Genomic DNA, 27,981 nt, shown 5'->3' on the forward strand with positions numbered 1-27,981 from the left:
GGCTGTAAGGCGGTACCAGGTGGGAGGAATATGCTGATGGAGGAATCTGGCCCTCAATTAATGAATGACGTCAAGGCCTTTCATGTTGAATGGCACACCCGAGGGCTAGGTGAGACAAGCAGGAAAAAGAGAAAGATCCTATCTTGTTAATTGGCCTAATCTCACCTCCTCCCCCAGAACTACAGATGACTTATAACACGGAACTTCCTTTAATTTCATCAAACCGCCTTACCCAGAAACGAGACACAGTAGTGATTATGAACAGTGATTACAAACAAGAAGATATTTTGCTACTATCTCTTGCCATTATTTCCTCTATGAACTAACTCTTTTAGGGAAAGCTGAAATGAAGCTCACTTGTTTTGTTTAGGGCGGGGTGTTTTTTGTTGCGTATTTTTTTAAATCTTTTAATTTTAAGCGGCCACACCCTCTGTTCCAAATGGAGTGCAAATCCCATCCCTTGTACTCTTAACTTTGTATTATAAATGTTAAAGCACCAACAGTCATGGTGGAACTGGCGTGGATAATAAAAGCTTTTGGTCTTGGAAAGGAAAAAATGAAAAGACCTGTTTAGAATTGCAGGGCCAGGGAGTCTGGCAGCTTTTCCTCATATTTCTAGGTGATAGACAAATTGTTAGTTACGACATGTATAATTTATTAGTAATTGCTCTAATTTGCCTCAAGTTTCTAAGTTGCCAGTTCAAAGAGATCAACTTTTTTGTACCCGTAAAATAGGAATCGTGGGATCATTTAATGTAGTAGCTAGTCAGTTAGGGTGATTTCTGTGCAAGTGTACTTATTTGCCATTGTAATTTAGAAAAGAGGGAGAGGAATAACACAATCAAACTTCTTAGAAGCCTGGTGACTAATATCTCTCAGTGGGATTAAAATGCTACACATGTATGTTTCCCTCTCGTGGTTGTATGGATAACTGGCTTTCCTTTGGGTTGGGCTGCAGTCTATTTAAAATAAAAAGCTCCTTCCTCCTTTTGGAAGGCTGCTATGGGGTGGATGCCGAATCCCTCCTGTGGGTGGTCTGGGAGACAGAGGGCTTGAAAGTCTGCAGATGAAGCTTAGAGCAGAGCTGGGCCTGCGGCAGGGTTGTTGCAGACAGGGTTAGTATAGAACTTTTGTTTCTTCTTCTCAAAGCCAATGTCCCATTTCTCTCAAAAAATGATTAGCTGACTTCAGGCATTGCTATAAGAACCTAAATGCAAAATGTCTTCTTGTGTCCAGCCTGTCGGATTTCTCTGTGTTCCTAGATCTCCTCAATTTACCAACAGAAACATTTTCTACTTACCTTCTCTACCGAATAGCCAAATAAGCTGAGGTCTCATTCTGCCTCTGTGATATCAGCAAAACTGTAAACTCCCTTCTGCTTGCTGAACTCTGCCCTTGCTGATTTGTAAGAGACGGGAACACAGCTTAATATTTGGTTCTCAGGTTTAAGCCTGTGGTCCTAGAAATGACAGAAAGTAGGAAAATGAAGTTTTTAGCTGACCCTTGAGAAAATAGGAAGTATAGGTGACAGGATAAATGTGGATTGCTCAGGACGTTTTGGAAACTCACTCTTTTGCCCAACTCAGCTAGCAAACATCCTGGGCCTGATAAAATTCCTCTGCAGTTCATCAGAATTTAACTTTGGCTCAATCTGTCAGAGTCACAACCACATTTCAAGAGTACCAGTTGGCTGTAGGTCAAATCCATTATCACAAACACAGTGGATGTTCCTGAATAGCATTCCTAACCACAGCTAACATCCACATGCATCAAGCAAGTCAAATACCAAAGAATATCAGAAAAACAAAATAATTTCGATAATCCCTGCTAATTTTATTGAAATCAGGATACATTCCCAAGTGACCAAATAGTGTTTGGAAAAATGATCATATTCTTGGAACCTGAAATGAGACTGTCAGTGACTAAGAATTTAAAACAAACTTGGAAACTATACTCATGGCCTTGTGATTTCCTTAGTGTACTATTCGCATGTTCCTGACCAAGGTGGAGCACCAGATGAGTCTCCTGGCTTAAAGTTTGCTTGCTCAAGGTTCACTAAGCAACAGGGTGGGATGGGCAGCCCATTTATCCTCTGGTCTTAGGGCCAGAATCATCAGCGTAATCTCCTAGCCTATTAGAAAGGCAAATTTATGGGCCCCACCCAGCCTATTGTACAGCATTTCTGGGGATGGGGCCCAGGAATCTGGGTTTTTACAAGCTCTCCTGGTGATTCTGATGTTCACTCAAGGCCTCAGGGTCTGGAACAAACTGTCAACTAACAGCTGAAGGTTTGTGGATGTATCTGAATGTCTTTCTTTCTGCAGATGAAAAGTGTGGCCATCATGCTGTCCTCTTTTGGTTAGAAGCTAGGTCCCAGCTGCTGATTTTTGCTTTCTTTTCTCCCCAACGTTTCCCACTACATGGATCAGAACCAGGGGCACCATACATTGAAAGTGACTTAAGATGACAGTCTGTGTTTTTAAACTTGGAACTCTAAGGAGCGCCTCCTAAATATGTTTGGACCGTTTTAGTTTTGGGGTACTGAGAGGTAACCATACACCTAAATAGTAGTACACACTTTGCCTGAATCAGCTCTCTGAACATCTCAGCATTCTGCAATATAGCAAAAAACCAAAAAGTAAATTAAAAAGACCTCTCTCATCATTCAACTTATTAAGAAAACTGTGCACCAAAGTTCATACTTAAAAAAAAATTCTTGGAGGCTGCCAGAATCTACTTACTCTACTTTCCAAAACTAATCATATGAGAAGCTTTTTAAAAATTCAGATGCGTGAAACCTAAATGTAAGAGTTAAAGTATAAAACTCTTAGAAGAAACTTAGGTGTAAATCTTTGTGAGCTTGGATTAGGCAATGGTTTCTTAGATAGGACACCTAAAGCACAGGCAAACTAAGAAAAATTAGATAATTAAGATTTAAAACTTTTAGGCTTCAAAGGACACTATCAGGATAGTGAAAAGATAGCCCACAGAATAGAAAATATTTGCAAATCACATAACTGAAAAGAGTCCAGTACCTAAAATATATTTTTTAAAACTCTTAGAAATCAACAGTAAACAAAAACCAAATGACCCGATTTAAAAATGGGCAAAAAATCTGAATAGATATTTCTCCAAAGAAGATACGCAAACTGCTGATAAGCATACAAAAAGATCCTCAGCGTCATTCATCACCGGGGAAATGCAAATCAAAACCACAATGAGATGCCACTTCACACTAGGAATGGTCACAATCAAGAAGACAACAAATACTGGGAAGACTTTGGAGATATTGGCAGCCTCATACACTGTTGGCAGGAATAAAATGGTGCAGCCACTTTGGGAACAGTCTGACAGTTCTTCAGAAAGTTATACATAGAGTTATCATCTGACCCAGCAATTCCACTTCTAGGTGTACACCTAATAGGACTGAAGACAAAACACTTACATGAATGTTCACAGCAGCATTGTTCATAATAGCTAAAAAGTGGAAGCAACCCACATGTCCATCAACTGATGAATGAATAAAATGTGGTATATTAATTTTTTTTCTCTTTATTATTGATTTTATTTAAAATAAAAAATTATAAACATTGATACTTTTTAAAAACATAAAAATAAACATTTCTGCACTCTTCATATTTGTTATGCTTTACAGTAAACCTTTTGGGACTCATTTTATATTTAATGGGAATATACAATTAGAGGGAGCTTTTTAAAAAATTTTTATTGGAGTATAGTTGACATACAGTTTTGTGTTAGTTTCAGGTGTACAGCAAAGTGAATCAGTTATACATATACATATGTCCACTCTTTTTGAGATTCTTTTCCCACATAATGGGTCATTACAGAGTATTGAGTAGAGCTCCCTGTGCTATACAGCAGGTCCTTATTAGTTATCTATTTTATATACAGTAGTGTGTATATGTCAATCCCAAACTTCCAACTTATCTCTACCACTCCCTTACCCCCAAAACGTAGTGTATTTATACAATGAGATATTATTCACGCATAAAAAGGAATGAAGTGGGCTTCCCTGGTGGCGCAGTGGTTGAGAGTCTGCCTGCCGATGCAGGGGACACGGGTTCGTGCCGCGGTCCGGCTGGGCCCGTGAGCCATGGCTGCTGAGCCTGCGCGTCCAGAGCCTGTACTCCGCAACGGGAGAGGCCACAACAGTGAGAGGCCCGCGTACCGCAAAAAAATAAAAAAAAAAAAAAAAAAAAAAAGGAATGAAGTATTGATACATGTTACAACATGGATGAGCCTTGTAAACATTAAGTGAAAAAGCCAGACACAAAAAAGCCGCATATTGTATGATTCCCTTTGTATGAAATGTCCAAAACAGGAAATGCCATAGAGGTAGGAAGTTGATTAATGGTTGTCAAGGCCTGAGGGAAGTGGAGAGTGAGTGACAGAGTATGGGGTTTCTTTGGAGCTGATGATGACGCTGTGGAATTAGATAGTGGTGATGATTACACAACTTGGTAAACTATTAAACCACTGAATAAAAGGGTGTATTTTACTGTGAGTGAATTATCTCTCAATTTTTAAAAAACAGGCAGCAAGCTGGATTTGGCCTGTGGGACCATAGTTTACCAATCCTAGTTCTAGTGTAAGAAAGGGGGGGCGGGGTGGGGAGCAGATACATGAAAAAGATTGACAGAATGCTAATAATTGTTGAACTGAATGATGTAGTAGTTCATTACACTATTTTTTTCTACTTTTGTGTTCAGACATACACAGACGTATTTCCATAATAAAAAAATAATGTGTGATGCATCCTGAATTAGATATTAGAACCACCAAGGGTGGGGCCTGCACATCTGTAGTTTTGACAAGTTTCCAGGTGATACGTTTGAAACCAATCAATTGCTGGTTTGAAAATCAATAGGTGGGAACCACTGCTCTATATGTATGTTCCTGATAATTTGATTATCTTAGAAGTTAGAAGAGAGGAAAGCAACTCCTACAGAGAGACAAATAGGCAATAGCAAAAAGAAAAGATTGCTGACAGCCCAACAAGAGAAAAATAGGAAAGAATAAGATACAAGTACAAAAACTTAAAAAGCTCAGTACCCTGAGGCCATTTAGCATGGAAGCAAACAGCCCTATGTGCCATAACAAACTGAAATCATCACTGTATTACAGAATAGCACAACTTTTGATATTCATAATGATGACCTGGAGGCATTCAGAGAGGATTAAACTGTATTCAGTAAATGTTATTTAAGGCATATGGAGGTAAATATTCATTTTAGAAAATAGCATTTTAAGAATGTTCTGAGTGGTAAAACCTTATATAGAGAGGAAATCTGATTATCTGGGTAAGACTGTTTAAAAATTCTTAATCGCTTTATTTTAAAGTCTAATAATTTTTTTTCTCCTTGGCTTTTACAAACAAAATCTACCTTGCAACTAAGGAAAAATAACAGGATATAAACTTCCTGAAACAAGCATTGGTTACAGAAAACATTGTGGAGGAGAGAAACTGAGATGGAGGAATTTTTGTTTTTTAATGCATACTCTCTTCTAAGCCAGTAGTCTTTTTTTTTTTTTTAAGTCAACTTTTGGAGGTATAGTTTACACATTTTAAGCATATCATCTGAATGCCTTTGACAAATGTATACACACTCATGTAAACACCGTCCCTTCAAAACTCAGAGCACTTCCACCTCTGCAGAATTCTGTGCCCCTGTGCAGTCAGTACCCCACCCCAATACCTGCCTTGCCTCGGGAAACCACTGAATGTGATCTCTGTGACTGTTGATTAATTTTGCCTCTAGACTTATACTGTATATGTTCCAGTGTCCAGCTTCTTTCAGCATGGTAACTATGAGATACATGTATATTGCTGCATGCTATTAGTTCATTTCATTTTACTGCTAAGTAGTGTTCATTATGTGAATATACCTAAAACTATACAATCACCTGTAGTTTTCTATTTGAGGCTATTATGAATAAAAATATGTAAGTCTTTTTATGGACCTATATTTTCATTTCTCTTGGGTAGATACCCAATGCTGGGCCATGTGTTAAATATATGTTAAACTTTATAAGAAACTGCCAAACTCTCTTCCCAAGTAGTTTCACCATTTTATACTCCCACTGGCAATGCATGAGAGTGACAGTTAAAGCCCATAACCTTGGCTTATGAATTAGTAGAGAGAAAATTCCCTCTCTCTTTCAATGGTTTTCATCTCTCATTGGCTCATTAGTTTGCTGCTTTAGAAGCTTCACCTTTTACTTATGTAAACATGCTTCATACAGTTCCAAACCCTTTTTAGGCTTCAACCAGCATTAATATTGAAATACTGCTAATTAATTACATATGCAATTTATATATATATAAATAACAGTGTATATAATTAATATACTATTAATAAAACTAAAATTTTAAACACAAAATATTTTTTCCCAGCACTGGTAGCTAAAAACTGTTTCTGAAACAGCATTTATTTATGCTCCTTTCTAATAAGTAGGCAATAACAATGAATGAATCCTTGACCATTCAACATCTTGGCAATTTTTGTTGTTTACCCTTTTGAAAATCAACTTTCTGTGGAATTCAGCGCCTCTGTTCATGAAAGAAGAGTAGGACAGTTTAAAGATAAAGAGCTCTGCCTTAGAGAGGTAGTCAGACCAGTGTGAGGATCTTGGCTTCTTTCCATGGGCACATTCTTTAACATACAGAGTCTTGGTTTCCTCATCTGCAATCTGGGGTGGGGGGGTCATAATTATACACATCTCATATGATTGTTCTGAGAACAGTGATCTCATGTATATAAAATCTTTGGCAGTATTCCTAGTCCATATTTATTGCTCAACAAATGGAAGCTTTAAAAAAGATGTGTTCCAATATCATTGAAAAAAAACTCATCACAGGAAACACAAGGTGTGTTCTAGAATGTGAATTCTCTCTCTTCCTTGCTTTGACCAGAATCATGTTCCCTCTCTCCCCTTGGACATCAGGGAGACTCCCATTCCATTAGCTTCCCACCCAGCCTCCTCGAGGTCTTTCCCTCCCCACCTTCCACTCCTCCTAGGGCTACTAGTCTAAGGGGGGCGGGGGTGACCCTTCTCTCACCAGTTCCAGTCAAGCTCACCTGCTCAGAAGCCTGGACTCAAAACTAGCTTACCACGTTGCCCTCTGCCTCAGCTGTTTCAACTAATGTCACACTGAAACAACCTGCTTCCCTCCGGAATTTAACCTTAATGAATATCCCACATGCTCAGGAGAATTACAAGACCAGTGGGCTGAGGGATTAAGATGCAGCTGCTATGTGGACCCCAGCCTCAAACAACCATAATAGGACAATAGGAAAAAAAAAACCTCACTAGACTCACATCTTAAAATTCCAGAAAATCATATTTTTAAGTTTAATTTTTCAAAGACATGGACCATAAGAAAGGAAAACTCCCCTGTCTCAGGCTTTCAATTTAAAGACCATTTGATAAATGTTTCTCTTCACATCTGTACATAGGGCCTTTATGGAGTAGCCAGTACTGCATCTTCCCTAGCTCCTGAATCTGGAGAAACTGAAATCTGTCAGGAGGTAAATGAATCATACCAAGAAGTAAGTTAATTAAAAACTGTAATGTGTTCATACATATCTAGCAAATTGAGCAACCAGGGAAACTCAGGTTGAACCAGCATTATGGCATCAACTACTATTTTGAACATCACATTGAGGCAAATCTTGTTATCCCCGCCTTTGTGTGTGTTGTGCCCTTTGCCCTATGGTGTTAGTTCCACCTCATGCCAAGGACTGATGAGGCATAGCACAGAGGAAGAGGCGTGGAAGGCAGAGGTTATGGTCTGGCAGTATTGGGATGAAGTCATGATAACCTTAGGTCAAGATCTTTCTGTCAAATACCCTCCCTACAAAGCACCAGCTGAAGGATAGGCCTGCCTCTCTGACCACTTGGTCCAAGCTAGCATCTAGCTCACTCACTGAGTCTCCTCAACCAGAATTGGTGAAGGTGTGAGACAGTCAAATTTTGTACTAAATATTGAAAGGAGGCCCCAAAGTAGGAATGCTCTTTATAGAGGCTTTTAGGCCTCTGATGCTGCCCCTCAGGTCAGTTCTCTGTTACACAGAAAAGAGAGAACGACAGAAAATGTTGGTGAATTATTTTGATGAGCTTCAATAGTTTACGATCAATACCCTTGACATTTTGACATCCTAGTCTATTTTTCTTTGGTTTTCCTGACAGAAGAGTATATACCAGTTGAGGAAGAATCCGGATTCTCTGCTAGCTTTTCTTCAACTCCTCAGAAACTCACCAGATTTTTTTCTTGAAATATTTACTAATTTTAAGACTAAAGTTTTTTGAGCTTCTAGTTCTAAAAATGTTTAGTGTCTTAGATCAAATTTATCTTATATTAGTTCTAACCAATAAGTCAATCTCTGTAGCAAGCATCTTTTATGCCATTTACTCAGGCAGAAAATGTGGGTGCTTGGTTTAATTTTCTTTTCATATGTAGCATTCCCCCCACCTCCCTTTTTTTTCAATTGTTAGCAATAACAGTCTAAGGATTTTTTTTTTTCCTTGATAACTTTGACATGTTACCTAAGATTGGTGACATCTTCTATTTTGGTTTTATATGGGTATTACAGTTAATACTGTCTAAGTTTATCTACAAAACAGTAAAACCAATGTATAATTACTCTATCTTTTAAAGGAGGATCGCATTGTTTTCGGATCCCTTCTTTCTGTTGAAAAAATGTATTTCCAAAACTCAGATGCTTCTTCTCTAAATAACCGTAATTCATTAGAAAGTCTTTTTGTAACAATTCTTCAAAATAGTTTCCCTTCTAAGTGGACAATCATAAGTCTATTCATTCTTTGCTCACTTGTTTTATAAACCAAATAAAGAGGGCTAGAAAAGAATAGAAAGAAATGTATCAAGTACCTACTGTGGTCCCCACACTGGGCTGAACTTTATATACATTATCTGGGTAATGCTCACAACATGCTATAAACAACGATAGGTGCTATTATCAGCTTAATTTATATAAAAGGAAACGAAAACTTGGAGAACATTAACTTGCCCATAGTCACATGGACTGAAAGAAAATCTTTTGTTACTAAAAAATAATAAAATAGACTCAGTAACAAATTACAGAATCACAAGTTCATATTTAGTTTAATCATTGCTGCTACTGTTGAAAGCACATAGTTACCATATATATGCATAAACACTCACATATATATGATCACTGTTATATAACCTTACAATGGAAAGGAATTCCCATGGAACGTCTAATGCCCTCATTTTCCAGATGAAGAAATTAAGGTTCATGGAAGTGAAATGTCTAGCCCCCAGGGACACAGCCAGCTATGTGAATTCCAGACTCAATCAGCAGATGTGTATTGTGTGCCTCCTGTGAACATGAGTTCCTCAAACGCTGGTAGTTTGTCCAAAATGTCCTTCCTTCCCTGAGTTCTCACACTGCAAAACCACTGTGCTCATGGCATAGACCCATCCTTGTTTCTTCACATGATGCCACCTCCCTACCTCCGTGGACCAAGAAATATACTGTATATTGCTGTCCAGTATTGCAGATGCCTGTTCGTTTATACTCTCAAAGAGTAACCATGGTAGTTTCAGTGTATTCACTATCGAGCCTGTCAATATAATTGTGTAGCAGTATCACTGGAGTTGTGAAACAAACATTAATATCCATTCCTTGTGTTTAAATTTAGCAGTGAGTGTTAATGGTGTGATTATAGGATGTAAACAAGCTCCACCCAGAGTGAGCCTGGATGACTAAATGATTGCCTGGGGACTCAGGTTACCCAGCGCATATTGCACTCTGAAATGAAAATATCCAGCATAGACAACTTTATTATGACTATAATTTTGGCTTCCTACTATTACCGTTTCAAGCCAAATTATATATGTTTGATGAGGCATAATTTCTTATTAGATCCAGAGAATACCAGAGCAGAATACATCATGATAGAATTATAATTTGAATTTTAATTAAGCTTTGTTCATTCCCCAATACTAGCTAATGAAATAAATTCAGTACTGTAGTTTATACAAATTAGTAGGGGACAACATGGGACAAAAAATTAACAAATTATATTGCTTGCCATAAATATTTTTTATAACAGTAAGCATAACTGTTGGCATTTTTTTCCTGACCTTTCCATGAACCCTCTTTCATCAGCCTTATGGTGGTCACTTCTGAAAGACAGCTGTCTGACTGTGGGTTTTGGCATCTCTGATTAAGGATTTAACATGCTGTACTCAGCCCTTTAATGATTCTCTAAAATTTTATTTTGATAACCTCTATGCAAACCCTGCATGCAGATCAATGTTTCTAATTTCTGTCAAAGAGAATGTGTTGAAACCTTTCCAACAACATATCATTAGTGAAGTGGAGACGGAATTTATGTGGTGGACTTTGGTTTGCTCCATTCTGCTTGCTCTTTTCTCTCTTTTCTTCATCCAGCACACCCAGAATTCATTCATTTGGAGTAATTGCTTATAACAAGAGATGCCACTGAATGCATGAAGTCGTAGCTGGAATTGCCTCTAACACATCATCGTATTGTCTGTACTAACCACACCATCAGCTTCATGAGAATCGTGTAAATAACAGAAAATTCAGTTATCTATTCCATGAGCCATTTTCCCTTATTCCTGGTCACTTCTCATTTATTCTGGTGAGTATGTAACTTCTAACCAGAGTATTTATTATCTGGTCATTTTTCTGAATCACTATAACATATTTGAGAGTACAAAAAATTAGAGTTTTGTAAATGTTAAGGAGTCAGGTGGAATAAGCCAACGGACACAAGGGCCACACTGCCAGACACTTCTCTCTTTAATCATAAATGGTGGCAAAATATCATTGCTGTAAATGGCTTGGGGGCCTGGTAAGGTCTTGTTTTCCTAAAGGATTTAAGTCATCAAAGAGGCAGCAGGAGGTCAGTGTCTCATAGTGTTGCTTAATAGCTAGAGGCAGATCAGGATGGTCTTAGATTTGTTTTCAAAACATTTTCACAAGGGTAAATATTAATAAAACATTAAAAGGAAAAGCTGTAGAGTTTGCATAAAACAAGCAGAAATAAGCTTTATGTTCTGCCTCTGTAAGGGTGTTGAATATCATTTCAACTTGCCAATGTTGGTACGACTGTCATTTTCACATCGTGACAATTTTGAGTTTTCTTCACTTGAAGCATTGTCCTGGGGGCATTATGACTGTTAAATTAATCCTTATTCATGATTTATGCAGCCTGAACTCAAATCTGTGGAACAAACTTAATAAATCATGTGTTGATGGAGAGAACGGCAGAGACCTTAGATAATTTGATGAACAATTTCTATGTGATCAGTACCACTTATGCCAACTTTTAGTTTACGTAAATTTTGTACTTAAGATATAAAAACCTTCTGGAAAGTGTAGAAATTCAGGACCACACCAATGTATTGTCAACTCACCCTTTAAAAGATTAACTACTGGGGGCTTCCCTGGTGGCGCAGTGGTTGAGAGTCCGCTTGCCGATGCAGAGGACACGGGTTCGTGCCCCGGTCCGGGAAGATCCCACATGCCACAGAGTGGCTGGGCCCGTGAGCCATGGCCGCTGAGCCTGCGCGTCCGGAGCCTGTGCTCCGCAATGGGAGAGGCCACAACAGTGAGAGGCCCGCGTACCACAAAAAAAAAAAAAAAAAAGATTAACTAGCTGGACTTCCCTGGTGGCGCAGTGGTTAAGGATCCGCCTGCCAATGCAGGGGTCACGGGTTCAATCGCTAGTCTGGGAAGATCCCTCATGCTACGGAGCAACTAAGCCCATGCACCACTACTGAGCCTGTGCTCTAGAGCCCGCATGCCACAATTACTGAGCCTGAATGCCACAACTACTGAAGCCCACGCTCCTAGAGCCCTCGCTCCACAACAGAAGCCACCACAATGAGAAGCCCGCACACCGCAACGAAGAGTAGCCCCTGCTTGCCGCAACTAGAGAAAGCCCACACACAGCAACAAAGACCCTACACAGCCAAAAATAAATAAATAAATTTATTTTGTAAAAGATCAATTAGCAAGGAATATCACATAACTTGAATTCATAGCATTCCAAAACTCTTAACTCAAAACCCTCCTGGTGCAATTTATGTCCATTTGTTCTTGCTGTTTTCTCAAAGGAGCTCTTAGAGTATAACTGAGTACCCTCTATGGAACTATAACTAAGCAATAACCTAGGAGAAAAGGTACATTGGTAATTAGTCCAGGAAGTGATGCTGGTTGGAATACCAAGCAGGGCTAGCTGTCTGCTAGTTACTGAGTTGTTTTTCATGGTGGTATAATAATTGCAGCTTTAAGAACACCCAGGAATTACTGGATATTATTACTGAAGGTGTGATTTTTTTTAATAAACATTTTTTAGAACGGTTTTATATTTATAGAAAAATTGCAGAGATAGTACAGAGTTCCCATACACTTCACACCTGGTTTCCCCTATTATTAACATCTTACCGAATTGGACAACCTGAAAGAAATGGATACGTCCTTAGAAACATACAATCTTCCAAGACTGCATCATGAAGAAATAGAGAATCTGAATAGATTGATTACTAGTAAGGAGACTGACCAGTAATCAAAAACCCCCCAGAAGCAAAAGTCTAGGACCAGAGAGCTTCATCAGTGAATTCTACCAAACATTCAAAGAATCAATAGCAATCCTTCACAATTCTTCCAAAAAACTGCAGAGGGGAGAATACTTCCAAACTTATTTTACAAGGCCAGCATTACCCTGATAACAAAACCAGAGAAATACATCACACGCACACACAAAAAATTGTAGGCCAATATCCCTGATGACCATAGATGCAAAAATTCTCAACAAAAGCCAACAAACTGAATTCAACAATATATTAAAATGACTATACACCATGATCAAGTGGGATTTATTCCAGGGATGAAAGGATGGGGTCAACATCTGCAAATCAACCAGTGTGATATACCACATTAACAAAATGAGGGATAAAAATCATATGATCGGGGCTTACCTGGTGGCGCAGTGGTTGAGAGTCCGCCAGCCAATGCAGGGGACACGGGTTCGTGCCCCAGTCTGGGAAGATCCCACATGCCGCGGAGCGGCTGGGCCCGTGAGCCATGGCCGCTGAGCCTGCGCGTCCGGAGCCTGCGCTCCGCAACGGGAGGGACCACAACAGTGAGAGGCCGCGTATCGCAAAAAAAAAAAAAAAAAAAAAAATCATATGATTATCTCAGTAGGTGCAGAGAAAGCATCTGGCAAAATTCAACATCGATTTATGAAAAAGACTCTCAACAAAGTGAGTATAGAGGGAATGTACTTCAACATAATAAAAGTCATATATGACAAGCCCACAGCTAACATCATACTCAATGGTAAAGGCTGAAAGCATTTCCTTTAAGATCAGGAACAAAACAAGGACGCTCACTCTTGCCACTTCTATTTAACGTAGTATTGGAAGGCTTAGCCATGGCAATTAGGCAACATAAATAAGAGGCATCCAAATTGGAAAGGAAAAAGTAAAACTGAGACCATTTGAGGATGACATAATTTTATATATAAAAAACCCCTAAAGACTGCACCAAAAAATGTTAGAACTGATAAACGACTTTAGTTGCAGGATACAAAATCAATATACAAAAATCTGTTGTGTTTCTGAACACTAAGAATAAACTATCAGAAAGATAAATTAAGAACGTAATCCCATGTATGATTGCATCAAAAAGAGTAAAATACCTGGAAAGAAATTTAACCAAAGGGGTGAAATACCTGTACAGTGAAAACTGTAAGACATTGATGAAAGTAATTGAAGACACAAATAAATGGAGAGATACTCTATGCTCTTGGATTGGAAGAATTAATATTGTTAAAATGTCCATACTACCCAAAGCAATCTACAGATTGAGTGCAATCCCTATCAAGATTCCAATGTGCCATTTTTCACAAAAATAGAACCACCTTAAAATTTCTATGGAACTGCAAAAGACCTCTGAATAGCCAAATAAATCTTGAGAAAGAAGGACAAAACAGGAGGCATCATGCTCCCTGGTTTCAAACTGCATTATAAAGCTATCATAATCAAAACAGTATGGTATTGGCATAAAAACACATAGATCAATGGAACAGAATAGAGAGTCCAAGAATAAACCCATGCGTATATGGTTAATTAATTTATGACAAAGGAGCCAAGAATATATAATGGGGAAAGGCCAGTCTTTTCAATAAGTGCTGTTGAGAAAACTGGTCAGTCACATGCAAAAGAATGAAACTGGACCACCCTCTTACACCATACTCAAAAATTAACTCAAAATGGCATAAAGACTTGGGTGTAAGACCTGAAACCATAGAACTCCTAGAAGAAAACATAAGCAGTGATCTCCTTGACATCAGTCTTGGCGATGATTTTTGGATTTGACACCAAAAGTAAAGGTAATAAAAGCAAAAATAAACAAGTGAGACTTAATCAAACCAAAAAGCTTCAGCACAGCAAAAGAAACCATCAACAGGGCTTCCCTGGTGGCACAGTGGTTGAGAGTCCCCCTGCTGATGCAGGGGACACGGGTTTGTGTCCGGTCCGGGAAGATCCCACATGCCGCGGAGCGGTTAGGCCCGTGAGCCATGGCTGCTGAGCCTGCGCGTCCGGAGCCTGTGCTCTGCAACGGGGGAGGCCACAACAGTGAGAGGCCCTCGTACCGCAAAAAAAAAAAAAAAATTGTGCAGAGGATCTGAATAGACATTTTTCCAAGAAAGACATACAGGTGGCCAACAGGCACATGAAAAGATGCTCAACATCTCTAATCATCAGAGAAATGCAAATCAAAACCACAATGAGATATCACCTCATACCTGTTAGAACGGCTGTTATCAAAAAGATAAGAAATAACAAGTGTTGGTAAGGATGGAGAAAAGGGAACCCTTGTGCACTGTTGGTAGGAATGAAAATTGGTGCAGCCACTATGGAAAACAGTGTGGAGATTCCTCAAAAAATTAAAAATAGAACTACCATATGATCCAGCAATTCTACTTCTGGGTATTTATCTAAAGAAAATGAAAGCACTAATTTGAAAAGATATATGAACCCTCATGTTCATTGTAGCAATGAACACTGTAAGTGTCCACTGATGGATGAATGGATAAAGAAGATACGATATCTATGTACTGGAATACTATTCAGCCATAAAAAAGAATGGCCGCTTTCCATTTATGACAACACAGATAGACCCTGAGGGCATTATGCTACGTGAAATAAGGCAGACGGAGAAAGACAAATACTGTATGATTTCACTTATTTGTGGAATCTAAAACAACAAAATAAATAAACAAAAATAAACCAAGCCCACAGATACAGCAAACAGATTAGTGGTTGCCAGAGGGGAGAAAGGTGTAGTGGATGAAATGGGTTAAAGGGGTCAAAAGGTACAGTTATAAAATAAATAAGTCATGGAATGTAAACTACAGCATGGTGACTATGGTTAATAATACTGTACTGTGTATTTGAAAGTAGCTAAGACAGTAAGAAAAAAATCTTACATTAGTTGGGTATATCTCTTACAACTATTAACCAATATTGATACATTATTATTAACTAAAGTCCATACTTCATTCAGATTCCTTCGTTTCCCTAATATCCATTTTTTCTGTTCCAGGATTCCATCCAGGATCCCACATTACATTTCGTTGTCACATCTCCTTAGGCTCCTCTTGGTTGTGACAGTTTCTCAGACTTTTCCTTGTTTTTGACAACTTTGACAGTTTTAAAAATCACTAGTTAGGTATTTTGTAGAATGTTTCTCAAGTGAGATTTGTCTGATATTTTTCTCATAAACGGACTGGGGTTATGAGTTTTGGAGAAGACCAAACTAAAGTGCTAGTGTCATCACATATGAAGGGTACATACTACCATGATTTATTGTTGATGCTGATCTTGATCACCTCTCTGAAGTAGTATTTGTCAGGTTTCTCCAGTGAAAAGTTACTCTTTTTTTCCCTCTTTCCGTACTGTACGCTCTGGAAGGAAGTTGCTATGCACAGCCCACACTTAAGGAATGGGGAGGTATGCTCCGTGTCCTGCAGGTCGGAGTGTCTACGTAAATTATTTGGATTTCTTCTACACAGGAGATTTGTCTCTTCTCTTGCCCCCCTTCCATTATTTATTCAATCAATTATTTGTATCAGTATGGACTCATACTTTGGGTTATAATGCAGTACTACTTAATTTTGTTTCTCAGATTGTTCCACCTTTGGCCACTGGAGTTCTTAACACTTGGATCCGATATCTCTTTGACATAACCCCTCACCACTGTGGGGTTTTTTTTGTGGGGTTTTAGTGATTATTTGTTTTCAAGTTAATTGTTTCTTGCACATAAAAATCAGCCAAATTGGTAGTTATCAACTTTTCTCCTGGATTTCAGTAATCAATAAATTTCTATTCAAGTGAACAAGTAGGATCTTTTTTTAAATGAGTTACATTTGATTATTAATTAGAAGATTATTCAGTACCCTCGATCTTTCTTCTCCTTGTATATACTACCCAGTCATGAGACCCTTTTTGGATTCAAAGATTAATTCTTTTAAAAGCAGTGATAAACAGATTAGATCAGAATAGGGACAAAGACTGGAATATGAAGAATTAGATAATGAAAACAAAAAATACAGAATACAAAAGCAGTGCACTTTTAGAAATAAGAAAAAGGAGCTGTGTAAAGAAATAGGCTTAAAATTCAAGATAAGTACACTAGACCATTTATTAAACAAACATCCATCTTAATATGATCAAGAGTTTCTCAGCCAGAGAAACAACTTAGAGCATACTGAATGGCAAGCTGGAGACACTGCATTACAATCAGGAGTGAGACTTGCTTTTCACCATGATCATTCCATATTCTTCTGGAAGCTACAACCCCTCCAAGAAATAAAAGTCAGAGGAAAGGAGAAAAAAGATAATCATTATTTGTATGTTATATTCCTATTTACCTCGAAATGTAATGGAACCAACAAAAAGTAATATAATAAAAAAAAATTATTAAAAAATTAAAATCTGTATACAAAATAAACCAAAATCAATAGCTTTTCTGTGCATGGACAATAAGTAGCTACAAAATATAATGGGAAAGATCACATTTACTAGAACATAAAATACTAAATAGTAATAAATAATATCTGGGAAATTTAAATACTGAGAGAAAAAAGAAAATTAGCATAAATGCTGTGTTTCTAGATGGGAAGACTAAATCTCATTTTTAAATGGTGACTCAAAAGAAAAATAGGGAAGAATAAACAGAAATGATCAGTAAAATCTGGCAGACAATAATGTTGGACATCTTCTTCTACTAGTCATTAAAATGAATTATAAAGCTAAAATAACTTTAAAATGTGATGTTTTATAAGAATGGACAGATTAGTGAAGCAGAACCTAGGAAGAGATTCTAGTACATGTAAGAACTTACTATCGATAAAGGTGATACATAAATGAAGAAGTTATCAATAAATAGGATTGAACCAAGTGATAAACAATTTGGAGAAAATGAAAGTTAGCTTTTGACATCACACCATACACCAAAGTAAATTATGAATGGATTGAAGAGTTTATGAAATCATAAAAGTCATAGAAAATCTAGGTTGAATATTTGCACTTGGAATGAGAAGACCCTTTTTTTAATTAATTAATTTATTTGTTTTTATTTTTGGCTGTGTTGGGTCTTCGTTGCTGTGTGTGGGCTTTCTCTAGTTGCAGAGAGCGGGGGCTACTCTTCATTGCAGTGCGCGGGCTTCTCATTTTGGTGGCTTCTCTTGTTGCGGAGCACAGGCTCTAGGTGCGTGGGCTTCAGTAGTTGTGGTATGCGGGCTCAGTAGTTGTGACTCACGGGCTCTAGAGCACAGGCTCAGTAGTTGTGGCACACGGGCTTAGCTGCTCTAGTTGTGGTATGCGGGCTCAGTAGTTGTGACTCACAGGCTCTAGAGCACAGGCTCAGTAGTTGTGGCACACGGGCTTAGCTGCTCTGCGGCATGTGGGATCTTCCCGGACCAAGGCTCAAACCTGTGTCCCCTGCATTGGCAGGCAGATTCTTATCCACTGCGCCATCAGGGAAGTCCGAGAAGACCCTTCTAAGTAGAGGAGTAGTAGAGGAGACCACAGAGAAAATGATTGATAGGTTTAAATTCTAAAACCTCTGAGTCAAATAGACTATAAACAAGATTAGAAGCTAAATGACAGGACTTTTTTTTAAGTTAAACATATATGACAAAGAGTTACTGTCTTTAACATATACATAGAATTGCTAAACACAACTAATAAAAAAAACCAAAACAACAACAACAACAAAACCTAGGGAAAAGGCATGAATAGATAAATCAGAAAGACAGAATACTATGGGCCAAGAAAAACATGATAAGTTTTTTGTTTGTTTTTGTTTTTACATATTTATCTATTTGACCACTCTGGGTCTTAGTTGCGGCATGTGGGATCTAGTTCCCTGACCACGGATCGAACCCAGGCCCCCTACATTGGGAGTGTGGAGTCTTAACTGCTGGACCACCAGGGAAGTCTCCATAATACGGTTTTTAAGGAGTATTTATTTACTTGATATTTGTGTATTTATTTATATCAAGAAACTAATAACGAAATACAATCCTTAATCTGCCAATTTGAAGAGATGTTTTAAAACAATGAAAACCCAGTCTTGAGAAAGATTCAGTGAGATGAGTAGTTTCTAAAACTACTAGCAGTGGAAGTAAAACTTTGACAGAAAATGGAAACTTGTAGGGGAGGGAGCATAAGTGGAAAGAGGCATGGAATTCAGGCTAAGAGCTACTCCAAGCTTTCTGTCTTGCAGTGTGAACCTGAACAGGAGGTGTAAGAACCCTGCATCTTTGTTTTTTCATCAGTGAACAAAGAGGTGGGTTTAAAAATATGGTCAGTTTAAGTGAAGACAAGAGAAGCCCTGAGACTGGGAGAAAGATGGGAAATTTAGGGACCAGAAGAGAACTGTTTTGAGAGAGAATCTGACTAAAATCTCAGATCTATTCATTGTAATAGCATAGAAACCCCAGAAACAATCCCCCAAATCTATGTGGGAATTTGGCAGAGGGTAAATTAAAGCATTAAAAATAAGTGGGAAAAGGAAGGATTATTTGATAAATTATTTAGCTCTCATTATGAAAAAAGAAAGGTAGATGCCTCCTCATACAGACGTATAATTTTAGATGGATTAGGGGCCTGTGTAAAATAAACCTTTAAATGTTTTAGAAGGAAATACAAAAGAATATCTTTATGACTGTTGGGGAGATATTATTTCTCAGTCAGTACACAGAAAGGACTGTTCATAAAGGAAACATTACATTAAGGAGTAAAACTCTTTTATGCAAGAGCCACTATAAATAAACTTAAGACACAAACTCTGGAGTGGAAAAATATAATTTCAACACATAAAACAGAAAATATTTTGGCTTCCAGACTATATAGTTGGAGAATCGTTACAAAACAGCATTAAAAAGACAAACAACTGACTACAAAAATGAGTAGCAAAGGATACCATCAGGCAGTACACAAAGGAGGAGAGTTAGAGGACAAATAAATATAAGAAGAGATGCTGGGCCTTACTAACAATTAGGAGAAGTGCTCACTAAAACAAAGAGGTACCATTCCTCATCCATCAGAATGACAAAAGATAAAGTATGACTGTTCAAATGTTGGGCAGGATGAATGGAACAGAGCATTTTCCCAGCTTGCTAGGTATGCAGTCTGATATAACTTTTTGGAAAGCAAGTTGGCAATACCTGGTAGAGTTGAAAATGTGGTCTATTAAGCAGCAGTTTTACCCCTAGAAATATTCCCTAGAGAAGCACTTGCAACAGAAGCCCTGTACAAGGGCATTCACCAAAGCATTCTTTGTCATGGCAAAACCTAATATCTGTTAATGGAGCAAAGATAAAATAAATTATGCTATGTTCATATTTTGTTTCCTTGGTTGCTGTGTCCCTAGCCACCAGAACAGTACCAGGAACACTGTTGGTGCGCATAAATATTTGTTGAATGAATGAATGAATATGGAGGACAACTTACATCATTAAAAATGAATCAACTAGATCCATATGTATCAACATCAGTTGATTTCAGAAGGCGTTGGGTGAACAAAATGATTTTGGAATTTGTACACTATGGAACAAATTTAATGCACAGGAAACAATACTACATATTGTTCATAGACACTTGTATATGTAGTAAAAATATTAAAACATAGTCTAGAAAAAAACACACAAAATTTTAATGGTAGTTGCCTCTGGGAGAGAAGGGAAGGATGGTAGGAAAGAGAAAGGGAGAAGAAGGAAAATGAGAGTAGGAGTTGGGAAACAAAAGGAGACTTCAGTTTACCTCTATGGTCTTATTTCTTCTAATAAGAAAAACTCATCTGAAGCACAAATGACAAAGTGTAAACTTTCTAAAAATATCTGACTTGTAAAAACATGTTTATTTTCTCTGTTTATAAAACTTTTTAGGGACTTCCCTGGTGGCACAGTGGTTAAGAATCTGCCTGCCAATGCAGGGGACACAGGTTCGAGCCCTGGTCCGGGAAGATCCCACATGCCGCGGAGCAACTAGGCCTGTGAGCCACAACTACTGAGCCTGCACTCTAGAGCCCATGCTCCGCAACAAGAGAAGCCACTGCAACGAGAAGCCCACGCACCGCAGCGAAGAGTAACCCCTGATCTCTGCAACTAGAGAAAGCCCGCACACAGCAACAAAGACCCAATGTGCCCCCCCCAAAAAACTTTTTAAATAAAAAGAATACTTTTTATTCATAAAATAAGAAAAGGTAACTATATAAATGGGAGTAAGGAATAAAAAACAGTGGATATTCAAAATATAGTGGATGAAATTAATTCATTTACTGGATTTAAAATAAAGTCAAGTAAATCTCCTAGACCTTAGACCAAAAAGACAAAAAGATAGAATATTCAAGAGAAAATTTAATGGGCATGGACACTCAATCCTAGAAGTCAAACATCTGATTAATAAGAGCTCCAGAAACATATGTTTAGACATATGTTTAGACAACAGTATGTCTGAATTACAGCATGAAGAAAGCAACAGGACATATTCAAGAAGAATGTGGATGTTCTGTATTGATTTAATTAACCAGCTGTATGAGATTAGTATTAAGCCAAAAAAATAAGCTGCTACTGTCAACAAGATAGAAACAAAACAATAACAAAGGCAATTGAAACTGTTAGGAAAAACAAAAAGCTTCACAAGAAATACATACATTGTCTAACTATGAAACAATGAAAATGTGTTTTGATTTTCAGCAACTGGTGGAATATAATACAATTTTTAAAAGTTTTGACCTTGAGGCTTGGAGGATTCTCTTTCAAGCAACTTGAGTTAAGCAACCCAGTATCTCTTTCTGTCAGGGTCTGAAGTGAGTGATATCTATAGAATAATATTGAAATGCTCTTTCTCGGTTTTCATTTTTTGCAGGTTATTTCTAGAGACTTTGTGGAAGGCAATTGAGATTACAGACAATTTAAATTATAAACCCTAAAATTCAAAATATATGCTATGGCTGAGAGAATTTAGGTGATGGAAGAGAGGAGCAATGGAGGGAGATTAAATGGTGCCAGTTTCCTCACCTTACACAATTAAGAGATACGGTTTAAATGGATGGATTAAGAAATAAATGTTTAGGCATGTTATCTAAAGTTCTAAAGCTAACAAAGAACTTAGAAGTAAAAAATATAACAAAATTTGGGGAAAGGAGGGAGGGAAGAAAAGGTAGTGAGCTAAATTTCTAATTTTTTTAAAACAGAAAGTTAATTGATGCTGCTAAAATTTGATAAATCAAGAGAGGAGGCATAAGTACTGCAAGAAGAACTAAAACCAGGAATTCTAACAAGTGGTTACTGGGACTAGGGGTAGTATATGATCTGGAGGTGTTATGCCTCCATTTATATCCTACTTTAGTGAGTGAATTTGTATTACCGTGAGAATTCATTACTTCTATAATAAATTTTAAAAAGGAGATAAAAAATCGTAAGCTTCCCTCTGCCTTGCTAATTCCTCCAACACCACTCCGTAAAAAGAGTTGAGGCAGAGAAAAGGGCGAGAGCTTTCTGTCAAAGTTCTTCGTGTTGTAATTTCTGTAGTCTTCTTAGAGAGTAAAGAGCCTAGATTACAGTTTGGCCAAAACTCAAAAACCTATAGAGCAAACACTGAACAATTGACAAAAATGTCCAAAGAAACCAAATGGAAATATTTAAGGTCGGTGCCTTACAGACAATGCTGTCAGTGTACATCTAATCTGCTACTCTTATCCAGATGAATCATACATTACCCAAAATTAGCAGGAAAACGATGCATCTCATGAACCCAGTCAGCAAACAAACGGATGGGCTCAAAATGATTTGAGGGAATATACAGAGATATAACAACAAAGGTGAGACTCTAGACCCAAATTCATTGTTCGCTCAAAGAAAGTCAAAGTATAACTCAAAATATACCACAAAAAAAATTCTGCAAGTGGTACATTTTGAACTCCATTAAAGATAATAATAATAAATAATAATAGCTAACATTTTACCAAATGCCTATTATATGCCAAGCACTGTGCTGAGTGCTTTATGTGTATTATTTCATTTAATCTTCAAGAGGTTCCAATGAGGTTACTACTGTTACTGTCCCCAATCATAGATGAGGAAACTGAGTCACTGAGGGTTGAATAACTTGCTCAGATGCTCAGAATTACATAGCCAGTAAGAAATGGTGCATAGGTCCCAAATCTGCCCGATTCCAAAACCTCTGAGTTTAGAAGATATGAATATATTTTTTAAGAAATAAATTAACACTATAATCTCAACACCCTGTGATTTTTATATACTTTAAATGTGTCTCATCCTCCCAACATACTTTCCACATGTGACACATTTTCTATTTCTTACCAACCTGGGGATCATGAATCTCTATCTATACTATATAGAGTGTACATGTGTATATGTATATATATATACACACACAATATATTGCTTGATAATCAACTTTTTTCATTTAAGAATAATTGGATATGATTCCATAGTCCTCTGCAATATCAATTTTAAAGTCTGCTTGGTATTTATTCATTCACTCGATCAATATTTATTGATGAGCGAGGCACTATTCTAGACACTTGTACTACGCAAGTCAACAAGCACACAAAAATCCCTGAATTATGAATTTATGGAGTTTACATTTAAGTGTGGGGAAATGACAGTAACAGAGTAAGTGACATGTATATTATGTTGGAAGCTGAAACATACAACATAGATTAAAAGATATAAAAGGTAAGAGGGATCAGGAGAGCTAGGAGGGTGGTAAGGTGATTGAAGTTTTCACTGAGAAAATGACACTTGAGCAAAGCCTTGATGGAGGTAGAGGAGTAATCCAGGCAGATATCTGGGGAGAAAGCACTTATAAAATTGAGATATACCTCACATATGATAAAATTCAATCTCTTAAAATATATAGTTCAATGGCTTTTAGTATATTCACAAAGTTGTGCAACCATCATCCAATTCTGTAACATTATAATCACCCCCCAAAAAACCCTGTACCCATTAGCAGTCACTCACCATTGCCCCCTCCCCACAGTCCCTGGCATCCACTAAACAACTTTCTATCTCTGTGGCTTTGCCTATTCTGGACATTTCATGTAAATGGAATCATACAATATGTGACTTTTTGCGTCTGGCTTCTTTCACTGAGCAAATGTCTCCAAAGTTCATCCAGGTCATAGCATGGATGAATTTTTTTTTATGGCTGAATAATATTTGATTGTGTGGATATACCACATTTTATTTACCCATTCATCACTTGATGGACATTCGGATTATTTCCACTTTTTGGCTATGATGAACAATGCTACATTGAATATTCATGTACAAGTTTTGGTGGGAACATGTATTTTCAGTTCTGCTGGATATACACCTAGGGGTGGAATTGCTGGATCACATGGTAACTGCCAGACTATTTTACAAAGTGGCTGGGCCAGCGAAAAAGTGTTTAAAGCAGAAGGAACAGCCAATGCAAAAGCATGTCTGTAGCACAGGAGGGAGGCCACTGTGGCTGGAGTGGAGTGAGTGAGCCAAAGATGGGGTCAGAGAGATAATGGGGGGAGGACTAGAACATACAGGACCCTTTAGGCCATTGTAAGGACTTTGGCTTTTATTCTGAGAGAATTGGAGGGCTTTGAGCAGAGGGATGATGTGACCTGGCATCATTTTTACAAGAATTAATATGGCTGTCATGCAGAGAATAAACTATAGGGGAGAGAAGATTAAGAGGCCATGGTCATGATCCAAGCAAGAAATGACAGTGTCTCAGACCAGGGTTTAGGCAGTGGAGGCAATGAAAGTGGTTAAATTCCGGATATGTTTTGAAAGTAGAGCCAACTAGATTTTCTGATGGATTTGGTGGCTATAGTAAAAAAAAAAAAAAAGAATAACTACAAGTCTTTTGGCAGCCTGAGCGTCTGGGAGGATGGAGATGCCATTGCCTGAGATGGAGATGACTACACATAGAATGGTTTTTGTTGGTGGTAGAGGATTAAGGAGTTCAGCTTTGGCATGTTAAATTTGAGAAGTCGCTACTCAGCCACATAGAGATGTCAAATAGGCACCTGGATATATAAGAATAGAGGAGAGGAGAGGAGAGCAGTCTGGGCTGGAAATATAAATTTGGGGTTAACTATGTTACTGGTTGAGACTTATGAAGGGATTGAGTGTAGACAGAGAGGAAAAGAGAACCATGGACTGAACCCTGGTGCTCACTAGCATAAGATGCTAGTGAGGAGGATAGGAACTAATAAAGAGTGTCGATGAGGTAAGAAGAAAACCAATCAAGTTCAATGCCCTGGAAGCCAAGTGAAGAGACTGTATCAAGATGGAAGGAGAAAACAATTAGGTCACATGCTACAGAGAAGTCAAATAAGATGAGGACTGAATATTGACTATTGGATTTAGCAATAAGGAGGTAACATGATGAGCAGTTTCTTTGGAGTGGTGGTGGCCAAAGCCTGATTGGAGTCGGTGTAAGAGAGAAGGAAGGGTAGAAAAGGAAACTCTTGAAGATGATGCATAGGTTCATTATCTTGACTCTGGTAATGGTCTCACAGTACATACATTGATTAAACTGCACACTTTAAATTTTTGCACTTTAGGGTACTTCAGTTATACCTTAATAAAGCTGAAAAAGAGAGACAGTGGGAGGAAAGAAATGAATAAATGTCTTTTGAGGAGATTAGCTGCAAGGGGATCAGAGAAGTAAGGTGACAGCTACAGAAGAAGTGGGGTAAAAGGAATTTTTTGATGTGGGGGAAATAACCACATATGTGTATGCTGTTGGGAATGGTTCAGTAAGAGAGGAACTGATGCTGTTAAAGAGGGGAGGGTTGGGAGAGTGAATCCTGTAGAGTAGATAGGCCTGCAGGGGGATGGGATCTAGTGCACAAATGAAGAAAGAGGAACACAGGTGGCTCACTTATGGTGACAGAGAAGCCAAGTCTACGTGTACAGGTATCAGTAGGGGAGGAGATGGGGTGGTGAGTGTCTGTGGAAATTCTCTTTGGATCACTTCACTTTTCTCCATGAAGTGGGAAGCAAGGTCATGAACTGAGAATGAGAGGATAGGGAAGAAGGCATTGGAGGTTTGAGGAGAGAAAGGTCATAGTAAAATCATTGTCAAGGGAATTGACAAGGTATAAAGGAATGGAGCGAGGAATGATTGCTGGGCAGCATTTAGGGCTTGATGAGTCTTGTTGTCATGAATTTCCATTAAATGCAATTGTACATTTTCCTCCTGCCGTGTTCAACAGCAAGGATGCAGGCATAGAGTTGGCAAAGAATTGGATCATGGTTTTGCCAAGAGAATAGACAAGCAAGAGAGGCCAAAGACTTGTGAGTGCGTGTAAGAGATTAGTTATAATGATGGACCATTTGTTTAAACTGTATCAGGAGGGAAGAAAGGACATCCAAGGGGAGAGGGAGGGTGAAAAGATGGTAGACTCAATGGATTGGAGGTCCTGGGGGAGTCAAAAGATTGTTGGGGTTGGGATACTGGAAGTAGGGAGCTGGAAAGGTAAGGGTGGTGGTTGGAGAGTATTCACATGGCACAGTGTTCCATTATATGTGTGTACAGAGCTTGTTTAGCCAGTTAAGACCCTTTTCTTAGGTAAGTCTATAGGATCATGAAAGCTGTCTTCTTTACTTCCGCCACCTCTTATTTCTTGGTCATTGCTGTTTCTCCCTGAGAGCCCAGGAATTTCTGCCATGTTCATTCCCATCGTTCTCAGATCACTTAACCCCAGTCTAACTATTCTATTTAAGCACCTTTGCCTCTGTGATGTCAACTCTCTCTAACATCTGTCCTTGAATTATGCTGGGAATTCTGTGATTCCTTTGAGAACCAGAAGGAAAGCAAGGGGAAACCAGTCCACTTGCCGTATGCCTGTCCCTCCAGAGTCTCCTCGGGGGCAACCCACCTTGTCAAGAACTGAGTCTTGGATGAAGCATTAGAATGGACACAGGTGGAGTGTTTCCCTTTTACAGCTGAAATTCTAGCTCCCTGGTCCAGAACTGCAAAGAAAAGGGAGTTTAAGTTTTGCAGGGTATAGCTCCACCTTTCTAGGTCTCTCGCTGAGTGGAGTGTGATCTGTCACTCTGCCCTAGAAGATATTCTCTATTTCCTGTTCCATCGGAACCACTATATTATTGGGAGATACTCCAATCATTGTGGTGTCACCATATTTTTCTTGGTTTAAATGGCCTGTGTGTTATGATCTTTAACGGGAAATCAGTTTAACAGGAAAATTAAATAATGCTTTAGGGAGGATGAATTTGAAATTCTGTGTCATTTACTAGCTAGCTAGTGCCTTGTTTTAACATATGTACATGAAAGAGTTGGAATTTAGATTTGCGTGTATTTAAACCTGTGTTTGCCTCTTAAGCCTTGTCTTTTACGGTATTTCCTCCACTGGGATTTCCTTTAATAAAGCTAAAGTTCACTTCAAAAGAAAGAATTCCTTTATGCTGGTATTATAAGACTTGTTGATTGCCAAGGAAGATTTCCCTTCATGGTGGGAAAACTCCTCTCTGCCCTCTACACGCCCACATGGCCAGGTGTGGCTGCCTACCTCCACAGCTGCACACCAGCAAAGACACACCCCCACAGAACACGTACAACAGATGCTTTCAAACCAAGAAGTCTGCCCTCACCATGACAACTTCCTCAGCCTGCCCCACCAGGCACACACAGATATTTAAGACCATGTCGGGACCGACTTAGGGAGGGTCCATCCACCTTTATTAGTTCTCTGTCGTCTCAGTGTCCCCTCTACACACTAGAGTCTTTTCATCCATAAGTGTCACCAAGTTCCAGGCTGCTGGCGTGTGTCACAGATAACATAGACATGATGAAATCCATGAGCACTTAAGAAATAACCCCTGTTGAACCTGGCCCAAAGGTCATTATACAGAATGCCACATAACAGAGAAACTCCAGTACCACAATTTTAGATTACTTTCAACTCTCACACGTTGTTTCATTCAATGCATTGTTTCGCCAAGGAGCATGGAGATTATCAGGGACAACGTTTTCTCTATGTCTTTGTGTGTTTCTGCACAAGCCCAGGCCTGCTGCACACAGTGGATGCTCAATTATTAACAGACAGGTGAGTAACTGGGCAGCCCCATCGAAGACAGCCCACAAAGCCTTGCAATGGCCGCCCAGGGTTGGGGTGGGAGGGGCTCTCAGTGGTGTTTGGGGAACTCAAGTGGGCAGTTCCTGGCCTGGCATTGTTTTATTGTTGTAGGAACTATATATTGCTTTCTCCCTGCACCAAAAGATGATCTTAGTGAGTGAAAAGCAAGTAGGAAAATGCAGTTAAGCCAAGAAGTGGGTACCTGCAGATCACTGATGGAAATTTCTTCTCTGACCAAATACACAGTTGTCAT

At 38.5% G+C, this 27,981-nt stretch overlaps 1 protein-coding gene across 5 annotated transcripts in view; it reads left to right on the plus strand.

Moving 5' to 3' along the window:
• Nucleotides 1–27,981, plus strand: part of MARCHF3 (membrane associated ring-CH-type finger 3) — a 148,567-nt gene that overhangs the window by 48,008 nt on the left and 72,578 nt on the right. The window contains exon 2 of one of the 5 annotated variants that reach the window (XM_049707266.1): nucleotides 7,479–7,571. The exons of the other annotated variants lie outside the window; for them this stretch is intronic. The gene's annotated coding sequence lies outside the window, so the exon portion shown is untranslated. The remainder of the gene's footprint in view (nucleotides 1–7,478; nucleotides 7,572–27,981) is intronic. 5 annotated transcript variants of the gene reach the window in all.

Source organism: Orcinus orca, chromosome 3, assembly GCF_937001465.1.
Source record: "Orcinus orca chromosome 3, mOrcOrc1.1, whole genome shotgun sequence".
Taxonomy (NCBI): domain Eukaryota; kingdom Metazoa; phylum Chordata; class Mammalia; order Artiodactyla; family Delphinidae; genus Orcinus; species Orcinus orca.